Here is a 19,869-nt window from a genome sequence, read left to right as displayed (position 1 = left end):
AGTACGTGTACGCACTGGTAGTACACGTACATGTACTACCAGTGCGTACATGTACGGGTACGCATTTCACACGCTTACAATGGTAATACAGCCGTACACATGCCAGGAATGGAGGGCTACGAGTCGCACATGGATGTCCATCAAATACTTGTCATTGCATACTTTCATGTGCAGGCCCTAGGTGTGTTAGCCAGTGATATTGCACAGGTCCTCTCATCTAGTTGCACAATTGATGTGTTCTGACCTGTGGACACATGTCATGTGTGATGGGGCACGATGTGGCACACATCACCTCGACACTTGCCACATGTGTTTCTGTAGTCTAACTGTGTCATGCATAGCAGCAGTGGGTGGCACAGTCATCAACACCCGCATCTGTCTCCTGATGCCAGGGACAGGGACACTTTATCAACTGACCTGCCACAATCAGCGTGCCCCTTTTGGACTATGTCGGGTGTGTGTCATGTGTTCCCATGAGCTTCATGTCAGTGTCCCATCAACGGCATCTGCTGTTGGTGCATCCAACGGGTCTGTGTGGAGATGGGCATGTAACACATCTACGCACACCATGCCACATGTGGATTCCCAAGGCTGTAGGGTCTTTGTGCATGGGACATCATATATTTTCAGTCATACATGTGTTTGTCGTCTCAATGACTGTGTCTTTGTGTTGTCACGTGTACCCCTTCATCGCACTGTGTTTGATATGTACATTTGACATTCCATGTGACCTGTGCGTGTGCCTTGCAGTCAGCTGTCTGGATGAGATGACATCCTTCAAATGCAGCTATGTGGTTGTGTGTCACTCCAGTGATATCTGTGGCTCTTCACTCAGACTGGCCCACAAATCATTTCAGGGCATGTCATGTAGACTTGACAATCAACAGGTGTATCAGGCTTTTTGTAGGAGTGCCAGCAAGTTGCCATCTGTGTCCTGGATGTATTGTACACACCCGACTCCATAGTTACCTGATGTGTATTAGCAGTGTAGCATGTGCTATGTTCATTGACACTGATGTTTGCCGACTCTCAATCTTCATTCTTCAAAACAATGTTTTGCAGGGCACCACCTGTCCCAAGACTAATGCCAGACTTGGGTGCCATGAGGGAACGTGCCTGCATCCGCCGTTACAGATTCACTCAACAGTTGATTGAGGACCTGACAAACAAGCTGGCACCACACCTCCAACCGCAACACAGGTATCCTACTGCGCTGACCCCCAAGATGAAGGTGATGGCAGCCTTACATTTTTTTGCCACAGGTACGTTTCAATTGACCATAGCTGATGTGGGTGTGATGTCCCAGACTATGTTCAGCCATGTCCTGCGTGATATTTTAGCAGCCATGTTGGAGCACCTTGATGAATTCATCAAATTTCCGACTCCAGAGGGGTTGAGGGATGTCAAGGGGGATTTCTATGCCCTGGGTGGGATGCCCCATGTAATTGGGTCCATTAATGGTACATGTGGCTTTTGTACCACCACAGGCATAGGAACAAGCCTATCGCAACCGCAAACATTACCACTCGATAAATGCCCTTGTGGTGTGTCTTGCTAACATGCTGATTTCACATGTCTGTGCACGTTTTCCAGGATCAGCACACGATGCCCACATCATGAGGCGTAGCAGGGTGCCACAAATGATGCTGCGGCTGCACAACGAACGAGCATGTCTTGTTGGTGGGTATAGTCTTTTTGTCCTATGTGTTGCGGTATCTTTGTCTCTTACGGCATCTCGTGACCCACTTATTTACATGATGTTTCCATGTAGGGGACTCTGGCTATCCCAACATGCCATGGCTGCTGACACCTCTACGCAACCCAAGAACAGCTGCAGATCACCGGTACAACGATGCACACGGCCAGACCAGGCGAGTGATTGAGAGGACGTTTGGACTCCTGAAGAGCCAATTCCGGTGCCTTGGCAAGACAGGCGGGTCCCTCCCTTATGCCCCAGAGAAGGTCTGAAAAATCTTCATTGTGTGCTGCATGCTGCACAACATGGCAGTTGAGAAGGCAGTGCCACTTATCCTGGATCCAGATGAGCAGGAGCATCCACCCGTGGAGGATCAAGGGCTTGGTCACCAGGCTAGTGATGATGAGGAGGAGGGGGATGATAACCGGAGTCAGCTCATACGCAACTTCTTCTCATAATGGTGAGTCACTGGCTATGAGTGTGCAAGCGTGTAGCATTGATTGTCATGTGTTGCAATGTGTGTGTCCCGCTGACTGAATGCAAAGTGACTTGGATGTGTGTTCTGATGTGTCACTCGAGTGATGGTGTCATGCAACACAGTTTTGCGGAGAGACTTGATTGGCAATTTACATGTGTCCAACATTGTTCATGTTTTGTACACCTCCATGTGTGCGTTTTTTTTAGGTGACTTCTCGTGTGTCTGTCATTCCCAGGTATTTTGCACCTGTTGTCTGGTCGTGTCATCGCTGTCCTCCTGCTATTTCTCGTGTGGATTGCAACGTGTGCTGAATCAGCATTCCATGCACATACATGTGGAAATGTCAGTTTGGGTAAGTATTGCAGCAAGGCTTTTTGGTGGTGGTACAGGTTGGGAATGTGTGGTGACTGCTTCTGTGCATGTTATGGTACCATGCATACATGTCTTCTCACCATGGAGCATATGACATGTAGCATCACTCCCATGACATGCTAGTCAGCCTTCTTGACAGTCATCTGTAGTGGAATATGGCATCTGATGAAGGCATCAATGTGTGTGTACCTTGGCTCTGAAACATTGCAGATGCTACGGGTGGACATAGTGGGGGACATCACAACAACATGCTCTATGGGGAATTGCAGCCTCTCCGTGTGCAGCAGGATGTCTTTTGCTCATCCCCTTACCTTGTGTGCCAGTTCATTGGGATTGACATCATCCGTGTTGTGAAGGGGGGGTCCAGCGTATGTCCCACATGTTCTGTCTACTGACCTGTGAGTCTGTTAATATGGAGGCATATCCCTTTGTGTGTGTATGTGGAATAAAGGTGTTCAGCACAATCCAAAGTGCCTCATCTCAGTCACTGCAGATCTCTTACCAGTTTGCATGTGCCATCTATGGCAGAATTGCCAAAGATTGAGCATATGAGTGTATGTGTACTTTGGCAACATGCATGCAGTGCTTCATGGCTAACGATCTCTATTGTGCATGAAGTACCTGGTTGTGTATGTGTTTGTGCAGGTTGCTGCCCACAACGGGACGTGAATGCCTGCTGATGGTGTGTCTCCTTTGCACATCTCCGCATTTTGTTGCCTGACACAGTGGCTGTAATTTATGGTGATTGATCATACACTTTCTGGGAGTGACCCATGAGTGAGCTGACACTCCTTCCTTGACATACACCTGTTGCACTGTGCCTTGCAGACCTCCTTGTCTTTGTGTGTTGATTTTTGCATGATTTCTAACCCCTTCCACCTGCTGCTGCCTCACCTGCGGCCCCACCACTCCGAGTGCCCTGATTCTGCAACCCCCACGCCTCAAAAATGCTCAGCCCTTCCCCCTCCACCCATTTGAAATGCAGCCAGCAGCTTTTCTGTGCCACTGTAGCCCCAGTGCCGTGCCAAAGGCCCAACCGTCTGCGCCTGCAACATGCACAGTGCACGACCCTCTAGTCTTTGCATGACCCACGTCACACAACAGGCTCATGCTGCAGCCACTCTTCAAGCAATGTCCTCGTGACAATCATCCTCCTGCCATCAGGCAACCCCTAAGCACACACACGACACCTTTGCATGCTGAGTGTGCTACTCCAACTGCCTACACAGCTCTGCGCAGCCTACCAGACCCTGTCAGTACAACCAGGTTATGTGCCTCCTACTCCACACCCGCTCCATCCACCAGCAGGCCATTGGACTCTGTTACCTCCTCAACACTACAGACCCACACATCACCTTCATGACAGTAACCTGGACAAAAGCATCGTCAGCACATGACGTCTTGATTGCCATCTCAGACGGATCCAAGATCACCCGCAGGGATGCCAACACCAATCCCGGGGGCTAAATTGCTAATTATTCACAAGTACACCCTCAGAGTCACAAGTCCGGGTTCGGAGCCACTCCCTAGCAACCCTCGGATGAACACTCATCTACAGATCTACACATCTACATCCACAATTCCGCTAAGCCATCAACATATACATCTGCACGCAGGCCCTCACCTCCACAGGCTACATGTGGCTGGGGGCCAGTAACTTCTTGCTGGAGGGGACACACACCACCATCCATCATTGGTCCATCAACATTTGAATCCACGTCTCCAACAAGCAACACAGTGCCACACACCCCGCTACCGATCCCTCAAAGATGCTTGATGTAAGTCGCCACAGAAAAGCTGTGTGGGACACTCAAAACAACACCACCGCCACACCCTGCAAACTCACAGACTGGATCAGCAACTGATCCAACAATCTTGCCACATTTACGGACTGTCCTGTGAAGCACAACAACAGTTAAGGCACCTGGGACAAGGCAGACCTACTGGACTCCTACAAACCTAGCAGGACTCTTGTGCAAAACTTGCAACACAAAGAGACATCATTTTCCTTACAGCCCTGGAAAACACCACACACAGCCATCACCATATCATCAGCAAGGACAAGTGGAGATCCTTCAGATAGTGCCGAGACACCCAAACACACGACATCAAGGAGCTCATCAGCATTGTGAGTGAACTGACAGCAGATCTCCATCCAAGACACCCCACCCTTGCAAGGCAGATCCCATCCCTTGCAACTTTGTACCACTGCAAGCTCATGGCCATACACAACAGCCTTGGCACACAGAGGAAGATAGCACTATTATCCGCTGGACAAACCCCCCTCAGGTCATGGACTCCCGTCAGCAGCAAGTACACAACCGGGATCATGTGCACCATCCACTCTGTCTCTCCATCAGGCCCCTTCCCACACAACATCTCAACCACATCATTCGCCATCCTTGAAGCCAACGTCCTGCGCGTCATGAATGTCTCCTTTGAGTTAGCCACATTCCATGGCTGCAGGAGGCATGCAGAGCCCCAGGCCCTTCTTAAACAACAGACGGCAGTACCGCAGGCTCTCCTGGTACATCCCCTACTTCCCTACCCAGCAAATGTCACCAGGAAGACACTCAACAAGCAATTGACCAATTTCCTACATGCAACCAGCTCCAGCCAACCGGCACCAGACCGTTTTACACAGTAATCACACCACTTCAACCGTCATCATTGCCACCACCAACGACTACTTTGCCCTGCTCAACAATGGTGAGGCCACCACTCTTGACCTCTCAATGGCATTCTACACCATGTGCTACCACACTGTCAGCTCACACATCTCCAACACTGGTATCCAGAGGAGGGCCCAGGATTCAATCAGGAAGTAGCTCACCGGCAAGGCCCAGGGGGTCTGCCTCCACCCTGCAACATGTAGTACACTGGGGTCATCTGGACGATGCCACAGGGCTCTTCTCTCAGCGTGACGAACATCAATGTCTCCATGACCCCCCTCTCCACCATCACATGCGCACACAACCTCATCATCATCTGGTATGCCATTGACACCCAGCTGCTCCTCAAACTCACCAAAGAGCCAGCCATTGCCAGATCCAAACTTCAAGAAGGCATGAGATCCGTTGATGAATGGCTGAACATCAGCCATCTGAGGCAGGAATTGGACAGGACAGAGGTCATCATCTGAGGATTGTCCCCTTACGGCTGGGTCAACTCCTTGTGTCCCACTGGTCTGTGCACCGCACCAGCACCCAGTGGCCACGCAGGCAAGCTGGTGTTCATCATGGACCCATCGTTCACAATTAACATGCAACACACCAACATCTGTACCTCATGCTGCAACACCCTCCACATGCTGCTGATGACCCCCAGATAGATCCACTCCAAGGCAAGACAGACTGTCCCCCTGGTCCAGGACACCAGCCGGCTCAAATACAGCACCGGCCTCTACAGAGGACAACAGCAAACATGCAGGAGAACTTATCCACATCCAGGGTGCATCCGCACACCTCATCTGCAACATCCTCCGCCCAAGCCACATCACCGTCCACCTGAGAGAAGTACAATGGCTCACTGTGTGTTGCAAGATCACCTTCATACTCCTCAACCACACTCAGGAGGCAGTCCACAACCCCAGACCCAAACCGACCTTGGACGTGTGTTATCCAACACCCCGTTGGCCCTACTCCATGCAGCCCACCTTGCCCTGGCCACAATTCATCACATCCACATAACATCTGCATGCAGGAGATAGTTCTCCCACCTCGCAAAACAGACCTGGTACTCCCTCCCCGGGCACATAAACAGGACCCATGACCTCTACACCTTCATGTAACTCTTCCAAATTGGTCTGTCAGAGCAATATAGCAAGCCCCCCCTCAGCAGCTTGAGGCCATCACGGGTGAGTGTTGGGCTCCATGTCTGTATTTTGTGATACATTGTGAGCCATATGTGTCCTCGACCGGACTCAGATCCAAGTGTATGGATGGCTGGAGTTAGTTCCACACTCAGGCATACTTTGACATATCCCCACACGTATGTTGTGGACTGCAACATGAAATTTCAATTATTAATTTTTTAATTTCGAGCTCTGGGGCGTGATTTGTGCACAGAAAATGGGGAAATGCAGGGACCATAGAATCCAAAGTTCACAGGGGGAGATGGGATCCTTGCCATTTGAAGTCATCAGAGTGCAGCCCACAGTGTTTGGCATCATTGGTCAGACTGTGACCAGCAAGTCCATGTGGCAGATGATGTCAATCAATGAGGTGATGCTGTCGCACATGAAGGCCAGGTGCCAGGCCAGGTGACCTGGGAGATGTGGATGGCCGCTGCCTCTCACGGTCTTTTCCATGGACGACCAACCTTCCTCCGGGGACCCTCAGATGCAGGCCTTGACGATGGTTGGGATGCTCCGTCGGACGAATCCTCCTCCTCCTCCCTCCCTGTGGCAGGTGCTGGTCTGCGCCTGGTGTCACAGGGAGGGTTGCCCATGTTGTCGGCAATCCGACGGAGTGAATGGCTTATGTCCCTTTGCACCGCCAGGAGCTCAGCCAGTCTTGCCTCCATCCGTCCTTGGTGTTGTTGTTGACAGGTGTGTTGCTCGGCCTGCTGGTCTTTGATCTCTGTGAGGGTCACCACTACCTGGCTGATCTCCCTGGTGTCTCGCTGGTATGCCCCCATGATGTTGCGGATGTGTGACATACCGATCCCTTCAGCTTGCTGGTCCGGTTCTCACCTCTACCTGCCTCCACTCCCGCCACCCCTGCCCACATGAGCCTGGCCTGCCGTTGTGGGCACATCGGGTCGACGGGACCCCTGAGGGATGGCAGTGGTGGTGTTGTCTGCCTCCTCCTGGGTGCCTGCCGCACCTTGTCCCTCCTGGTCAGACTGGCTCTGTTCACTTCGGGCAGGGCTCCTGGGTGTCTCCTGTGATGTGGCAGGAATGGGGGTGGTGGTTGGCACAGATGTTCCTGAACCAGGTGCTGCAGGGGCTTGGACACCAGAGGGTCCAGGTCGGTCGAGGGTCATCCGCAGAGTGTTGAGAGGTGTCGCTGCTGGTGGGATCCGGTTCCTCCCGAGCCTGTGACTGTGATTCTTCCCCCCCATTGTTGGGGGGATGTTCATCACGATGTGTGTGAGAGAGACACAATGTTAATGCTGTTTCATGCAACATGCATGTTTCATACACATTCAAGTTTGTACTGTTTCTCCAGGTAGTTGTATGTGCCTAGCATTCTCCTCAATGTTCACTTGTGTATGGGTATGTTGCGGGGGACAGATTGATATGTTCTCCTGAGTCTTTGACATGTCCATTTGTGGCTTGGGGTAATTCTTCGGCTATGTATTGGTCTTGTTGTGTTACATGTCCATTGTGGCAGTGGGTAAATCCATTGCCTGTCCTGGTGGTGTCTGCTTGTGTAAGGGGTGTGTGTGACAGGGCCTGCTGGTGGGTGTAGTGTGATTTGGCACTGGGGCTCCCAGGTGATGTAGCTGTCCCCCCATGGAGCATGCTGCCATGACAGTGAGTGTGAGTTCCTGTCCTAGATATCTGACCTTGTGTTGGTGTTTGTGTTTGCACTGGTCACAGGAGGGCCTTGTGCTGCCTACACCAGGGCCAAGTGTGAGCTATATTGTCAGCACTTTCCCAATCCCTGGGCATTGCGCATGGTGCATGGGTATGTAGCTGGGCCATATGGGATGAGGGCAATTGTGTCTGATTTGGAATTCAAACATGCGTTTTGGTGCACCTACCCTCCCAGCATATCGGACATCCATTCTTGGGTTGGTGCTTCGTGCAGCATGGGACATAGCATGGCCTTGCTTTCTCAATGGGGCATACAAATGTTATTGGCATTCGCGTTGTTTGTGACTGTGGTTCTGGCGGGTGAGGGCTTGGGGGTAGTTGCGTGCATTTGGGGTGTGGATGCCATTACCCCATGTTACATAAGTTGTTTGTGTACTCACCAGGCTCTGGAGGTCCTTGGAGTCCATGTACTCCCACCGGCGGAAGCATGGCCATCACCTTCTCCTCCCAGGGATGGTAATGTACTGGTCTGCGAGGTGCACCACCTCCAGTGATGTTGGTCTGGGCGTGCTCTTCATTCATTTTTCTCTTGACCGCCCTCCGCAGATCGTACCACCTGGCTTGGCATTTATTCCTGGTCCTTCTGATGGGTGCAACAGCATTCCCCCTCTCGACAATCCTCTGCCACAGGTGTGATTTTTCAGCTATGCTGGTCTGTCTGACCAATGTTCCAAACAGCTGTGGCTCGACTCTGATGACTTCGTTGACAAGGATCTCCAGCTCCTCCCTTGTGAACTTTGGATTCTTGTCGGTGGGCATGGTGTGGGGTGAGGGTGTGGATGGTTGTGGGTGTGTGGGTCTGAATGTCACGGTGTGTGTGTGTGAATGGGGAGAGGGGGTATGTGTGAAGAGGTGTGTGTGAAGGTGTATATGTTAAGGTGGATGGGTGCAGTGGTTTGTGTGTGCTCTGTAGCAGTAGTGAGTCTGTTGCAAAGGCTCATGTTTGTGTGTGTGGTTCCTTTTTATTGGTCCATTTGTGGGTGGGGCTCAGTTTGAATTTTTGGTGGGTTTGTTATAAGGGGTGGTTGTGAGGTTGCTCCTCTGTTTGCCTGTTTGGATGTGTCCAAGTCAGTCCTTTTCATTTTTTGTGCAGTGTAGACGTGTTTTGTGGTGTTGTGCGAGTCGAATAGGCCCTCCTTGTGCTGTTTTACAGTGTCCGTGGTTCAGTACGGTACAGGGGTACGAGTCGTACAGCCACACACCCCCATGCGTAGTGGATGTGAGGTGCGTACACGGACATTGCTATGTACGGTGCGTACACCCCATTGCTTCTGTACGGTGCGGGTGCGTAGACTGCCATCGCGTATGTACAATGCGTACCCGCAACATCGCGTGCCCGCAACATCCGTCGTACATACGTGATGTTGGGGGTACGCACCGTACATTCACAATGGGGGTACGGTGCGTACATACGCGCTGGGGTTACGTACCGTACATACGCGATGGGGGTACGGTGCATACCTACGCGCTGGGGGTACGGTGCGTACCTACGCACGGGGGTACGGTGCGTACCTACATGGTGGGGGTACGGTGCGTACCTACGCACTGGGGGTACGCACCGTACATTCGCATGGGGGTACGGTGCGTACCTACGCGCTGGGGGTACAGTGCGTACCTACACGCTGGGGGTACGCACCGTACATTCGCACTGGGGCTACGGTGCGTACCTACGCGCTGGGGGTACGGTGCATACCTATGTGCTGGGCGTACACACCATACATTCGCGCTGGGGGTACCTGTGCGTACAAACTTCACTTCATAGTGGGCAAAGTTATTCCCCGTGTATGGGACGTTTTCCGTACGAATCGTAAATTGTAACGCCGGTCCGGATCGTACTAGTACTGTCGGACTTCATTTTTACGATTTGTACGGAGAAGTGTCCGGGTCCGTCTCGTACTAATTTTCCCGCTACGATGTACTTTTTCCCGTACGGATCGTACTTCACGGGTCGGACGTGACTTGTACGATTCGTACGGAAAAAAATACGGATACGAGTCGTACGGGAAAAAAAATACAGGATTGGAATCGACCCCATAGTGTTAAGGTACATATATGTGAAGTTATATCTAGTAAAATGTTGCTTACCTATAGAAAATTGTGTCCTTTTTAAAAAAAAAATTATTTGGAGATAGCTCATCTATTCATAGTACATATACATTAAAAGATAGTTGTGTCCTTGATGCACTTGCCACAATATTTTGCCCCACTATTATATATCTGTTTGCATTTTTTCTTATGAAATTATGATGGATAAATATTCTCTTTATTTTAACATATGGATATTAAATTATTGATGTTTTAATTTATTCAGCTATCAAATACATTACTATGAATTGGAAGTCTGCTAATGCGCTATCTGCTCATGCTTGATGGGAATGGATAATGTATTTTAGAAATGATACCGAAATATCTTTTAATAGGAACAATAAGACATCGTCAGTTAAAATGTTATGCTGGAAAACTCTTGAAGAATATAGGGGCATATTATCAAGACAGGCGATAAAATTATCGCCGCTATAGCGGCAGAAAACTGCAGCTAAAACGGCGATAAATGGCTTGATAATATGATCTATGGAATTCCAATTGAAGCTCAGGTTAGATGTGAAGGACATCTAACATGGGCTTCAATTATCGCCTGTCTTGATGATATGCCCCATATTGCCTATTGTTAATTTATCTTCTCAACTATAAATTTGCTAATTATTGAAGCATAAGTAAGACATACGTTTTATAATTTATTTTTATTTAGGTCTTTTGCTATTTACTTGCATCTTGTTCTCTGATATATTATATTTAAAAAGCAACATGTTAATCTTGCTGAGCAAAATATTTTGGGGTTAGTTTCAGTTTGTCTATTGATATTGTAGTCAGTTAAATTCAATAAAATGTTCTGAACTACAAAACGCATCAATGAACAATAGCCAATTGCTTGCCTTCTAGGGTTGTTATTTTTTATTTTTCACTACAGATTTGAATTATTTATGCTAGTATTATCCACAGAATGAGGTGAATTACATAGTATTTCCTAGTATCGCCCCTGCAAAATGAATGAAATAAATTGATTAAATGTCGCTCAAATAATCTTTCAGGTCCAGAATGCAGTATAGGGTTTCTGCAGTGCTTTAAATCGGAGCAATTTAAGCCACGGAGAAAACAGAATGTCTGAAAAGCTTCCCAGTGGCATTCTGATAATGTTCGGAAACACAAGCAGGCAAGCTGCGAAAAGTTAATCCATCACCAATCTTTCACTTCGTCTGACATCTGCTAGCATCCAGATTTTAACCCTGCTCTTTTAACTGAAACTGAAGCTGGTCTTTAGCTTAATGAGAAGAGTTTTCATCTCAACACAATAGCCTCACTTGCCCGTATCCGTGCTGCAAGACCTCTCTTTTCTCTCAGGAAAATAGAATGCTGAACCATTTACTATTTGAGCTAAAGCATAACTCGCATTTACATGTTTTTGGACTTTTTCACTGGAATCATCAATACATTCAGGAGTATATTTATATGGCCCTTTTGCCACCGGAACATCACTTTTCGTGACGCTCTGGTGGCATAGCGGCATTCCCCATATTTACAAGGTGTCGCTAAGCCACTTAACGCCACCATGTAAATATGCCCCCTTGGGCCGCAGTCCTCTTGGGCCAAGGGGTATGCAATGGGTGTTGCTGTGGGCATTCCACCGCAACACCTATTGCTTTTTGACCCTGCCCCAGATTTAAAAGGCTAGGGCAACGCCAAAAACTAAGGCCAGGGAATACCAGGTCTTAGAATGGCGATATGAGGAGATATTACTAGTATTAATATTTGTTTAATCCTCATTTTTTGCTATTTCTATGTGTGCTGCAGAATGCACCACACATAGAGCAAATCAGCATTATTGATTGTTTATGTGCAGGAAGGTGTCCCTTCCTGCACATAAACAATTGCCCTGCAGAGCAGGAAGCCTTGCAACTTGGCAGCAGGGTGCCTGCGCTTACGCTAGGCAGCCTTTTTAGTGCCAGCACTAGGGTAAACATAGGGACGCGCCGTATTCTTGTGAATAAAGCGCATCTCTGCATTTTAAAAATGTCAGAGCACGCTGTTGCCAAATTTGGTGTAACACCGCACTCAGACATTAATCAAGTAAGCCCCTCACAGTTTAGGAGCTGGATAAATAGGTAGCATCATGCAGTTATAATGTGTACTGTAATCCAATAATAATATAAATCGCCACAGATGGAGGAGTGGTGCGGAGGCATCACTATGCCATCAATGCTATTGCACTCCAGCTGATCAAACAAGCTACACTCTTTGACCATTTGACTCTCCAGTGCTTCAGTGTTTAAAGCAAACACTCATATGTCCCTTGAAAATGAACATTGAATTCAATATTTTCAATCCTTATAAATGGCATGGTTTCTTTTTTTTTTCCATTTCATACTGGAAACTCGGAACAAATGTCTAAAAAGCCTTTTGCTCATGATACAGTTTAAAAGTAACAAAATACTTAAATGAACATAACATCTATCTGAGAAGGAGTCAAAATATAAAGTAAAACACATAGGGCCTCATTACGATGGCGGTCGGAGTTTCCTCCTCCAGACACCGACTCGGAATCAGGACCAACCGACTTGCGGTCGGGGGTTCCTCCCAACCGATTACAATGCTTCCAAACACCGTTCGAAAGGACTCCTATTGACTTCAATGGGAGCCTTTGTTCCGACCGACAACACAGGCTCCTATGGGGAAATGGGTGTCTGCGGAAAACCTTGAACCATGTCGCGAGCGCCTTGTGGTGCCTGCCACTTTGTGCATGGTTTTACAGGGGGCTCCCCTTTGACCCCAACCGGAGACCTCAGGATGAAGGGTGGCCTGCTAGAGGACCCTAAAGTCAGTTTCCGACAGCCTTTTCATGTCGGACAGTCCGGCTCTGAAAGGCTCTGAAAGGCTCTCACAATCAGCCATCGTAATCGGTCGGTCGTAAACTCTGTCCATTGAGCTGTACGAATCGGCTCCAACCTACTCGGATTCTTTGAATACCCGTCAGAACAGATTTGGAATTACCAAAAAGTTCCCCTTCTGACCATGAGCCTCGTAATCGGTCGGTCGGAATTGTTTCCAACCGAGTCGGGCTGATGGGTTCCGACACGGTCTAGGGGAACCCGACTGTCAGTTGGAAGCTTTCCAACTGACCTCATAATGAGGCCCTTATCTTTTACTTTACACAAGACTCAGAACTGAAAGAAATGCTGAGGGGATGTGTTCTCTGCAGCAGCCCAGAGAGCAGATTTATGGCCCTCTGGGAGGAGAGATATATCCTATCTGGTCACTCTACATAACTCTTTGGCCACAGATGCAATTGTGTGATTGCTGCAGCAGCCAGCCCTCCCTCTGCTCCATAAATGCTGCTTTTGTGGGCCAAAGACTGGGCTTTCATGTAACATGTGTAAGGCATTAGATTCAAGAAAATCAACCCTATAAAGTGAGCTCTTTATTCAAACTTGAAAAAATATGCATGTTTTGTTTGCTTTTTACAGATAACCTGTGAGGAATGGGGATCAATACAGAGAGCACTCTTGGGAGGATGGAGAAGAAAGTATAATAATTCATGCACTCCAATAGAGTGCTAAAAACACCTGATATGAGCTTTGTAAGCATAAAAGACATCCAGTTGAAAGGATGGTAAATAATCTATTCTCCAAAGAAAGGACAAAAATAAGGAGAAGAAAAAAAGCCATCCAATAAAAGCAAGCAAATGAGAGGAATAGCCAACCAATGGTAAGCGATGGGCTGTAACCCTTGGTGTTTCCCACAACGGATCTTCGACAACAGACAGTTAAAGCTGTCTGTAGGCAAAACCTAAAATTCCACATGAGTTTAATTACCAAGTTATCCTCTCGCACTCTCTTACACCCACCCTGCCTGCTGTATCTGTATTTAACAAATGCAGTATTATCAGCCAAAATGCCAGGGCACTCAGAATACCTTTTGTGTATGTGCACAGTTGATTTGTTAAGGTTTACTGTATGGCAGAGGACTTACACCATTGTCTAATAGAGTTGACAAAAATGTCTACAAAGGCTCTTGAAACATAACCTGATAACATCTTTGTTTATTGGTTTGATTTATGGTGGCTATCGATTACTGATTGCACATTGTCTCAAGAATTTAAAATGTATTTCAGTCTATCCCAAAGATAGCACATTAAATGTGATGTTCAGTGGTGTATGTCTGTACTCCCACCCCAAACTCCAAATATAATAGGTATAGAGTATCCAATAGGGGATACAGCAAAGGCACCAGTGTAAACTTCCTTCATACATGTTGAACAGCCACAGTGCAGTCAGGATCAATGTAAATGTCACTATCACTCTGTAGGAAGGTAGAGTATTATGCGGTGATGATTGTTAGGCTTTACTATGCAATACTCTCATAGGCCCCAAAGATGGTCCTTGGATTTACCAATAGAAATCCTTAGCTCAGTCCTGGTAGTGTGGCAAAGAGCAGTCAGGCTTTACTAGAGGAACATGCGTTAAGCATTTCAGAGTACCAACATGGGTAGATTTTTATATTATTTAAGACACCAAAACAAAAATGGTCAGATACATGTAACCAGAGTTGTGGATTTTTGAAGAAAATATAAATAACAACAATTCAATACTGCAGAACTTTTGCATTGCGGTAAATACGAAAAAATAGAAGTGACAATCAGCCACTTGCAGGTCAAGTTAGGTGGATCCCAAAAAGGGTAAATGTGATATGGGTCCCAGAACTAAGCCACAACAGTCAGTTCAATTTTACTTGCCCCATGGATCCCAGGCGCAGAGTTTTCCTGGTGCAGAACAAGAGCTGCAAGACAGCTGGTTTTACCACTTACACGGTCCTGCGGGGCAACAGAGTGTAAAATCTCAACAACTAAGCTACTGCTGACGTCAAAAGAAGGTTTTGTGGAGATCCCTCCATATTCAGCATCGAGTAAAAGGGTCAGTTGCTAGACTGGTGACCAAAAAGCCTTAGCAAGGATACGTACAGCAGATTGCTTTATGGAGGGCAGGACTACCATTTTCACAATGCACTAGACCATCTAGATTTGTGCGATCCCTCAGAGGGCCTGATGGCAAGTGATTCTTCAGATTCAAAGAGTTGTTTTACCTGCAGTTTGCAAGGGACTAATGCCACTAGTCCAGGGGAGTGTTAGGGTGCTTCTGGCTCATAGAGGTGTCCCTCTATCTGGGGGAACTGAGCTTTAACCTAGGATGAGTCTCTGTCCTGCAGTTGGAGGAGTGTTGCCACAGGTGTGGAGTTTCCCTCTCCTAGTGTATACAAGTCCTGTTGTGACAAACTCGGGTCTCTTCTTTGTCCTCTTGGTGCAGGTTGGTTCAGAACTGAGGTTCTGGTGTTAGGGCTAGTACCTAAGTCCTAGATTTAGAGACCTTAGGGGTGTGGGTGCAAGTGGCCAATGGGATTCTAAACCCAGCAGCTAATCTGTTCCTGAATTGACCACACCTGTGGTGTATGTCATCTTTTCTACCCTGAACCCAGTATTCTACCCATTTTCTCAACTGTACAGGCCAGGCGGCCTACCCTAGAGGTGTGCCTAGCCTTCTGGTGATGTACAACTCCTGACTAAGTGATTGTCCTTCCTGCCCAGGTGCAAATGTGCCTGGAGGCAAAAGGAGGGCAGTTTCCTCCTTTGGGAGGCAGCCTGGTTGCATAATAAAGGCAGTGCATCCTTTGAAGTTCCCCACCTTGATGTGCCTCTTCACAAGCCAGCCAGTCAAGGAGAGAGGTGTGAAGTCCTTCCTTTCCAGGCCATTGTTTCCAACTCCTAGGAGAGTTCACACATCCTGGCAGGGGGTCAGATTCATATCTTGATGGCAGCACGTGTGGGCTTAATAATATACACACAGTGGATCTCCAGTGATCTAAAAAGCCAGGTAGGTACTGATCCCTTTGAATTACTAAATGACACATAAGGAAAAGGGGGGTGGAAGTAGTGTAATACTAGAGAAAACTAGAGCAAGAAATCCTTTCAGGAAGAGAACCCTCACTCCCCGTTAGATGACATGCCTCATCATATGGGTTCCCTCCTCACACCCAGGTGTGAGCTACAACTCCCCAAAGGGGAGGAGCTGAGGTGTTTTCTCAAGATGAGCGGTGAAAATAGGCAAATGAGGGGCAGAGTGCAAAAAGTACAGTAATGTGGTGACTAAAATTGTCTCTGTGGATCCACTAAATCTTTATTGGGTGGTCTCACTGACATAATTAAAAGAGAGGACTAGGTATTAAACCAAATATATCCCTAACAATGGTCAACATTTTTCTGTCATAGATCGGTCCCCTATAGGTATGCAGTGGCATTTGTCAGGACATTAATTGTAAATATTCACTCTGCATGTGTGTTTAGAAAAACATGACTATACTGGCCACCACAGGATCAGGGTGGTCAGGTTGTCAACGACCCCTGTGCTACTAGGGGTTCGTCTGTCTATAAGTGGAAGTGAAAAGCCAATTCTACAAGCTCTAGGTACGTCTCATTGTGCCCAACTTCATTGGCCTGCTGCACATCTAACAGACGTCCCGGCGAGACTCCATTAGATGTGACAGCCCTGATCCTGTGGTGGCCAGTATACTTATGTTTTTCCAAACACACATGCAGAGTGACTATTTACAATTAAGGTCCTGACAAATGCTGCTGCATCCTATAGGGGACTGATCTATGGCAGAAATATGATGACCATTGTTAGGGATATATTTCGTTTAATCCCTAGTCCTCTCTTTTAATTCTGTTCCGGAGACCACCCAATAAAGATTTACTGGATCCACAGAGACAATTTTAGGCACCATATATTAAAACTTTTTGTCCTCTGCCCCTCATTAACCTCTTTTCATTGCTCATCATGAGAAAACACCTCAGCTCCTCCCCTTGGGGAGTTGTAGCCCACACCTCGGTGTGAGGAGGGAACCCACATAATGAAGAATGTCATCTAAAGGTGAGTGAAGGTTCTCGCCCTGAAAGGATTTCTCCCTCTACTTTTCTCTAACATTACACAACTTCCACCCACCATCCCCACACATAACCAGGTGTATATTATGTGTTCTATAGCAAGTGTGGGCTGTCAGCCAGAGCACAGAAAAGACTGGAGAAACCAGGTAGGCAACCTGTAAGGTAGGCATCTGGGTGATTGCCACATCGTCTTCGATACAAGATTCATGTCAAGGGTGATGACGCATGTTGTTTGATACTAAACACAACATATTTAGGTGGCAGCATAGTGGAGCTGCCAACCGCCGGGTTTGTCCTGCTGCCAGACCTTCTACCACTTATAGTGTCCTTTAGTGGTAAAGGCCACTATAGGGACATATAAGCTTGTACATACATGACCACACCTTTACTATAATGTACCCTGCCTCCTGGGCTTTAGTAGGCCTTCCTTAGGGATGACTGGCATATGTTAAAAATAGTGCATTGACTTTGCCACATATAATGAGGGCAAAGTCAAGTTCAGCCAGTTTGCACTGCTTCTGCAGTCTGCAATGGATGTCCTGCTGTCAGTAGTTTCCTTGGGTCACTCAGGGTGACACAAACAGTGCTTCAGGCCCTGGTGATCCCTTCAACACCCATGCCCTGGGTATCACTGGTACCATATACTAAGGATTTATCAGGGGGTTAAAGTCCTTTTCCAATTGGGGTTACCAATTCACACACATCAGTTTTAGGGAGAGAGCACTGGCACTAGGGCCTGGGTCAACCAGCCCCAGTGCACTTTCAGAGTCATAAGCATCAGCATTGGGGCAAATAGTGGGAAAGTGGGGGGGGTGACCATACAAAAAGGGCACTTTTCTACACACAGAATAACAGATACATGGATTTGCTCATGCACACAACAGAAAAAGTAGAGGTAGCTGCAGTGTGATTTTCTCTCACACACACAATCGGTACAGTATGGGTAGCAGCAAAGTAATATTACCTCACATACAGAAATATATAGTGCTAGCATCATAAAGCTATGTCTAGGGGGCAGGAGGCTGCTGTAGGTGATCCTGTTCACATCAAGGTATCTAGACATGTGTATGGGTAGGGACATATTACTGGGCCCATTTGTCCTCGGGGGTGTGTACCTGAGAGAGGGATAGAGCTAGTCCAGTCCAGGATCCTCTGCCCCAACTGTGCAGAAGGAAGGATGTGGGGAGGAGTCTGATTGTACTGTTCAAATTGGAGACTTCTCCTTGAAGTCCTGTCATACCTCTATAGGGCGTTAGACAACGTCTGCTGGCTCCTGCGAGTCTCTCAGCCTCCACCAGTTATCCTCAGCCAGCAGCTAAGAGGGCTGTCAATTAGCATTACAGATCATCTACTGACTCTCAATCACATTATGTCCACAACACATCACAGACTATCGAGCAACTTCAGCAAGCCTTGGAAGAACTTCAAAGAACTCAGAAATGTCAAGCTAGATCTCAGCCTACCATACGCTAGGCCTCTGCCAATCTGAGACACTATCTTCTAGTCCTAAAACACCATCAGCCAGCCCTCAGACAGTTCTCGGGGACCAGCAGTCCACTAACAGACAACAGCAGCTGCAACTCTGATGTTCCAAGGGCCAGCAGTCACATGCGGCTATAGATCCACTCAGTGCTTTACCATAATCCAAGCCAACAAAAATATTTTAAAAATGTAAAGAATTTCAACATTTACATAAAATAGAGAAAAAAGATGGTTCACACAAATCAAACATGTGAGTGACTCTAACAACTACAAGATTATCATGTATGCAAACACAAAATGCTAATGCAATGCATAATCAGCTTGTCATTCAATGTGATAAGTAGTCAATACTAGAAGAGAGAAAAAATAACAATATGATTGAAACGTGAAAATTGCTACACAAAACATGATTGACATGATTAAAAAAATACCAATATTGTAAACTAATCGTGTGTGTGTCTTTGGTACACATAGAATAATATACATTCATACATAAAAAAACGCTTGCCATAAGTACAAGTGCAAAAATCGTCAAGTTACGCCACACAATGATTGCAACATATTAAATGATGTACAAACAATAATGCAACAAAGTGTTCCCCAAGCTGGCAGCCACACATGTGTACACTTCTGAATCATCTAACGTGTGTTACATATTTATCCATAGTGTTGGCTGCCAAGTTGGCTGATACAGAAAGACACATATCTTATGGATAAGTCCCGTTTGCTCTTTTTTCATTATGGTAATTAACATGACATTGTAGGCATGTAAACACACTTGCATGGCTTCAGTTCGTACAGCATTCCATCCACACACTGCACCACCAAAAAGCTAAACATTTAGTGGCATATTATCAAGAAACGGTGTTACAATTATCGCTGCATTAGCTTCAGAAAACTGCTGCTAAAGCGGCGATAATGGGCTTGATAATATGCCCTTGAGAATTCCAATAGAAGCCCATGTTCTGGTGTCAACATGGGCTTCTATTGGAATTCTCACGGACATATTACCAAGCCCATTATCGCCGCTTTAGCGGCAGTTTCCTGCCGCTAAAGCGGCGATAATTTTAACGCCGTTCTTGATAATATGCCCCAATTTTTGTTAAAAAACGCTGGGGCATATTATCAAGAAGGGCGTTAAAAATGATCGCCAGTTTAGCGGCAGAAAACTGCTGCTAAAGCAGCGATAATGGGCTTGATAATATGCCCTTGAGAATTCCAATAGAAGTCCATGTTCTGGTGTGAACATGGGCTTCTATTGGAATTCTCCAGGGCATATTATCAAGCCTATTATCGCCGCTTTGCGGCAG

Source organism: Triturus cristatus, chromosome 6, assembly GCF_964204655.1.
Source record: "Triturus cristatus chromosome 6, aTriCri1.1, whole genome shotgun sequence".
NCBI classification, from domain to species: Eukaryota; Metazoa; Chordata; class Amphibia; order Caudata; family Salamandridae; genus Triturus; species Triturus cristatus.
The sequence above is the reverse complement of the archived record's forward strand: the minus strand, read 5'-3'. Positions refer to the sequence as shown.